This window comes from Triticum dicoccoides, chromosome 7A (assembly GCF_002162155.2).
Source record: "Triticum dicoccoides isolate Atlit2015 ecotype Zavitan chromosome 7A, WEW_v2.0, whole genome shotgun sequence".
In the NCBI taxonomy this organism is placed as follows: Eukaryota; Viridiplantae; Streptophyta; class Magnoliopsida; order Poales; family Poaceae; genus Triticum; species Triticum dicoccoides.
Window position 1 is genome coordinate 50,243,200 of NC_041392.1, and position 6,502 is coordinate 50,249,701.

Here is a 6,502-nt window from a genome sequence, read left to right on the forward strand (position 1 = left end):
AGGTAGAAGATAAATCAATATACTTCATTCATATGCACTAAACGCATTGTAAAAAGGTACAAGTACTGAAATGGAATCAAAAACCCACAAATAAGATTTGCATAATGGAGTGAGATATGATTACGTTAGTGATTTTTAAGAGATTGACCAGAGCTTGTAGAGTTAGTCGTTGAGTTTTGCTTCTCTACCACCACAGCTCCGTCACGCACGAGGTTCTTGCTCTAGTACTGCTGCCCATGCACTCTGCAACTTAGCCTTCGACAATCTACATCGTCCTTGAAGTCCCGGTGCTCTTACTTCTGATCCAACAAAACCGAAGGATCCCTGACCCGACAAATTTGAAGGATTAAAATAAAATAAAGAGTTCAGTTGTGAACAGCGGTAAGGGCTCCATCGCACACAACGCTGGGCGTTACTGATTTAGCAACCGATGACGGAAGGAGAATACTCTTCGGAGCTCTATACCCTGTCCATGACATGTCATTTCTGAAATCTTAAGAGGAAGTGGTACGTTCTACTATAGTAATGTGGTATCATTTGACCCCCCCCCCCACAATCACACAAAAGTACATGGGGTCAACAAATTTGAGATTCTTTTTTCAACCGCATAAAACAAACATCAATAACTGAATTCCATTTAAGTATTGCACATTGCAGGATAAAAAGAAAAAGTAAACGGGTACTACACATTATAAACTCACCTTCTTTGTATCTGTTGGCGGGTTGCTTGACCAAATTTAGTAATATGCATGCCAACATGTTAAAAACGTTGAGCACCAATAAAGCACAGCAAACCATAGGTAGAAGATAAATCAATATACTTCATTCATATGCACTAAACGCATTGTAAAAAGGTACAAGTACTGAAATGGAATCAAAAAACCAGAAATAAGATTTGCATAATGGAGTGAGATATGATTACGTTAGTGATTTTTTAAGAGAGTGACCAGAGCTTGTAGAGTTAGTCGTTGAGTTTTGCTTCTCTACCACCACAGCTCCGTCACACGCGAGGTTCTTGCTCTAGTACTGCTGCCCATGCACTCTGCAACTTAGCCTTCGACAATCTACATCGTCCTTGAAGTCCCGGTGCTCTTACTTCTGATCCAACAAAACCGAAGGATCCCTGACCCGACAAATCTGAAGGATTAAAATAAAATAAAGAGTTCAGTTGTGAACAGCGGTAAGGGCTCCATCGCACACAACGCTGGGCGTTACTGATTTAGCAACCGATGACGGAAGGAGAATACTCTTCGGAGCTCTATACCCTGTCCATGATATGTCATTTCTGAAATCTTAAGAGGAAGTGGTACGTTCTACTATACTAATGTGGTATCATTTGACCCCGGTGCTGTGAGACATTATGCTTGCACAAAACATCATTTTTTCCCGTTTCAACGCACCGGCATATGTGCTAGTCATAATCAAACCAGCAACATAGGGTCACCAAATTTGAGATTCTTTTTTCAACCGCATAAAACAAACATCAATAACTGAATTCCATTTAAGTATTGCACATTGCAGGATAAAAAGAAAAAGTAAACGGGTATTACACATTATAAACTCACCTTCTTTGTATCTGTTGGCGGGTTGCTTGACCAAATTTAGTAATATGCATGCCAACATGTTAAAAGCGTTGAGCACCAATAAAGCACAGCAAACCATAGGTAGAAGATAAATCAATATACTTCATTCATATGCACTAAACGCATTGTAAAAAGGTACAAGTACTGAAATGGAATCAAAAAACCAGAAATAAGATTTGCATAATGGAGTGAGATATGATTACGTTAGTGATTTTTAAGAGAGTGACCAGAGCTTGTAGAGTTAGTCGTTGAGTTTTGCTTCTCTACCACCACAGCTCCGTCACGCGTGAGGTTCTTGCTCTAGTACTGCTGCCCATGCACTCTGCAACTTAGCCTTCGACAATCTACATCGTCCTTGAAGTCCCGGTGCTCTTACTTCTGATCCAACAAAACCGAAGGATCCCTGACCCGACAAATCTGAAGGATTAAAATAAAATAAAGAGTTCAGTTGTGAACAGCGGTAAGGGCTCCATCGCACACAACGCTGGGCGTTACTGATTTAGCAACCGTTGACGGAAGGAGAATACTCTTCGGAGCTCTATACCCTGTCCATGATATGTCATTTCTGAAATCTTAAGAGGAAGTGGTACGTTCTACTATACTAATGTGGTATCATTTGACCCCGGTGCTGTGAGACATTATGCTTGCACAAAACATCATTTTTTCCCGTTTCAACGCACCGGCATATGTGCTAGTCATAATCAAACCAGCAACATAGGGTCACCAAATTTGAGATTCTTTTTTCAACCGCATAAAACAAACATCAATAACTGAATTCCATTTAAGTATTGCACATTGCAGGATAAAAAGAAAAAGTAAACGGGTATTACACATTATAAACTCACCTTCTTTGTATCTGTTGGCGGGTTGCTTGACCAAATTTAGTAATATGCATGCCAACATGTTAAAAGCGTTGAGCACCAATAAAGCACAGCAAACCATAGGTAGAAGATAAATCAATATACTTCATTCATATGCACTAAACGCATTGTAAAAAGGTACAAGTACTGAAATGGAATCAAAAAACCAGAAATAAGATTTGCATAATGGAGTGAGATATGATTACGTTAGTGATTTTTAAGAGAGTGACCAGAGCTTGTAGAGTTAGTCGTTGAGTTTTGCTTCTCTACCACCACAGCTCCGTCACGCGCGAGGTTCTTGCTCTAGTACTGCTGCCCATGCACTCTGCAACTTATCCTTCGACAATCTACATCGTCCTTGAAGTCCCGGTGCTCTTACTTCTGATCCAACAAAACCGAAGGATCCCTGACCCGACAAATCTGAAGGATTAAAATAAAATAAAGAGTTCAGTTGTGAACAGCGGTATGGGCTCCATCGCACACAACGCTGGGCGTTACTGATTTAGCAACCGATGACGGAAGGAGAATAGTCTTCGGAGCTCTATACCCTGTCCATGACATGTCATTTCTGAAATCTTAAGAGGAAGTGGTACGTTCTACTATACTAATGTGGTATCATTTGACCCCGGTGCTGTGAGACATTATGCTTGCACAAAACATCACTTTTTTCCCGTTTCAACGCACGGGCATATGTGCTAGTCATAATCAAACCAGCAACATAGGGTCACCAAATTTGAGATTCTTTTTTCAACCGCATAAAACAAACATCAATAACTGAATTCCATTTAAGTATTGCACATTGCAGGATAAAAACAAAAAGTAAACGGGTATTACACATTATAAACTCACCTTCTTTGTATCTGTTGGCGGGTTGCTTGACCAAATTTAGTAATATGCATGCCAACATGTTAAAAACGTTGAGCACCAATAAAGCACAGCAAACCATAGGTAGAAGATAAATCAATATACTTCATTCATATGCACTAAACGCATTGTAAAAAGGTACAAGTACTGAAATGGAATCAAAAACCCAGAAATAAGATTTGCATAATGGAGTGAGATATGATTACGTTAGTGATTTTTAAGAGAGTGACCAGAGCTTGTAGAGTTAGTCGTTGAGTTTTGCTTCTCTACCACCACAGCTCCGTCACGCACGAGGTTCTTGCTCTAGTACTGCTGCCCATGCACTCTGCAACTTAGCCTTCGACAATCTACATCGTCCTTGAAGTCCCGGTGCTCTTACTTCTGATCCAACAAAACCGAAGGATCCCTGACCCGACAAATTTGAAGGATTAAAATAAAATAAAGAGTTCAGTTGTGAACAGCGGTAAGGGCTCCATCGCACACAACGCTGGGCGTTACTGATTTAGCAACCGATGACGGAAGGAGAATACTCTTCGGAGCTCTATACCCTGTCCATGACATGTCATTTCTGAAATCTTAAGAGGAAGTGGTACGTTCTACTATAGTAATGTGGTATCATTTGACCCCCCCCCCCACAATCACACAAAAGTACATGGGGTCAACAAATTTGAGATTCTTTTTTCAACCGCATAAAACAAACATCAATAACTGAATTCCATTTAAGTATTGCACATTGCAGGATAAAAAGAAAAAGTAAACGGGTACTACACATTATAAACTCACCTTCTTTGTATCTGTTGGCGGGTTGCTTGACCAAATTTAGTAATATGCATGCCAACATGTTAAAAACGTTGAGCACCAATAAAGCACAGCAAACCATAGGTAGAAGATAAATCAATATACTTCATTCATATGCACTAAACGCATTGTAAAAAGGTACAAGTACTGAAATGGAATCAAAAAACCAGAAATAAGATTTGCATAATGGAGTGAGATATGATTACGTTAGTGATTTTTTAAGAGAGTGACCAGAGCTTGTAGAGTTAGTCGTTGAGTTTTGCTTCTCTACCACCACAGCTCCGTCACACGCGAGGTTCTTGCTCTAGTACTGCTGCCCATGCACTCTGCAACTTAGCCTTCGACAATCTACATCGTCCTTGAAGTCCCGGTGCTCTTACTTCTGATCCAACAAAACCGAAGGATCCCTGACCCGACAAATCTGAAGGATTAAAATAAAATAAAGAGTTCAGTTGTGAACAGCGGTAAGGGCTCCATCGCACACAACGCTGGGCGTTACTGATTTAGCAACCGATGACGGAAGGAGAATACTCTTCGGAGCTCTATACCCTGTCCATGATATGTCATTTCTGAAATCTTAAGAGGAAGTGGTACGTTCTACTATACTAATGTGGTATCATTTGACCCCGGTGCTGTGAGACATTATGCTTGCACAAAACATCATTTTTTCCCGTTTCAACGCACCGGCATATGTGCTAGTCATAATCAAACCAGCAACATAGGGTCACCAAATTTGAGATTCTTTTTTCAACCGCATAAAACAAACATCAATAACTGAATTCCATTTAAGTATTGCACATTGCAGGATAAAAAGAAAAAGTAAACGGGTATTACACATTATAAACTCACCTTCTTTGTATCTGTTGGCGGGTTGCTTGACCAAATTTAGTAATATGCATGCCAACATGTTAAAAGCGTTGAGCACCAATAAAGCACAGCAAACCATAGGTAGAAGATAAATCAATATACTTCATTCATATGCACTAAACGCATTGTAAAAAGGTACAAGTACTGAAATGGAATCAAAAAACCAGAAATAAGATTTGCATAATGGAGTGAGATATGATTACGTTAGTGATTTTTAAGAGAGTGACCAGAACTTGTAGAGTTAGTCGTTGAGTTTTGCTTCTCTACCACCACAGCTCCGTCATGCGCGAGGTTCTTGCTCTAGTACTGCTGCCCATGCACTCTGCAACTTAGCCTTCGACAATCTACATCGTCCTTGAAGTCCCGGTGCTCTTACTTCTGATCCAACAAAACCGAAGGATCCCTGACCCGACAAATCTGAAGGATTAAAATAAAATAAAGAGTTCAGTTGTGAACAGCGGTATGGGCTCCATCGCACACAACGCTGGGCGTTACTGATTTAGCAACCGATGACGGAAGGAGAATACTCTTCGGAGCTCTATACCCTGTCCATGACATGTCATTTCTGAAATCTTAAGAGGAAGTGGTACGTTCTACTATACTAATGTGGTATCATTTGACCCCGGTGCTGTGAGACATTATGCTTGCACAAAACATCATTTTTTTCCCGTTTCAACGCACGGGCATATGTGCTAGTCATAATCAAACCAGCAACATAGGGTCACCAAATTTGAGATTCTTTTTTCAACCGCATAAAACAAACATCAATAACTGAATTCCATTTAAGTATTGCACATTGCAGGATAAAAAGAAAAAGTAAACGGGTATTACACATTATAAACTCACCTTTTTTGTATCTGTTGGCGGGTTGCTTGACCAAATTTAGTAATATGCATGCCAACATGTTAAAAACGTTGAGCACCAATAAAGCACAGCAAACCATAGGTAGAAGATAAATCAATATACTTCATTCATATGCACTAAACGCATAGTAAAAAGGTACAAGTACTGAAATGGAATCAAAAACCCAGAAATAAGATTTGCATAATGGAGTGAGATATGATTACGTTAGTGATTTTTAAGAGAGTGACCAGAGGTTGTAGAGTTAGTCGTTGAGTTTTGCTTCTCTACCACCACAGCTCCGTCACGCACGAGGTTCTTGCTCTAGTACTGCTGCCCATGCACTCTGCAACTTAGCCTTCGACAATCTACATCGTCCTTGAAGTCCCGGTGCTCTTACTTCTGATCCAACAAAACCGAAGGATCCCTGACCCGACAAATCTGAAGGATTAAAATAAAATAAAGAGTTCAGTTGTGAACAGCGGTAAGGGCTCCATCGCACACAACGCTGGGCGTTACTGATTTAGCAACCGATGATGGAAGGAGAATACTCTTCGGAGCTCTATACCCTGTCCATGACATGTCATTTCTGAAATCTTAAGAGGAAGTGGTACGTTCTACTATAGTAATGTGGTATCATTTGACCCCCCCCCCCCACAATCACACAAAAGTACATGGGGTCACCAAATT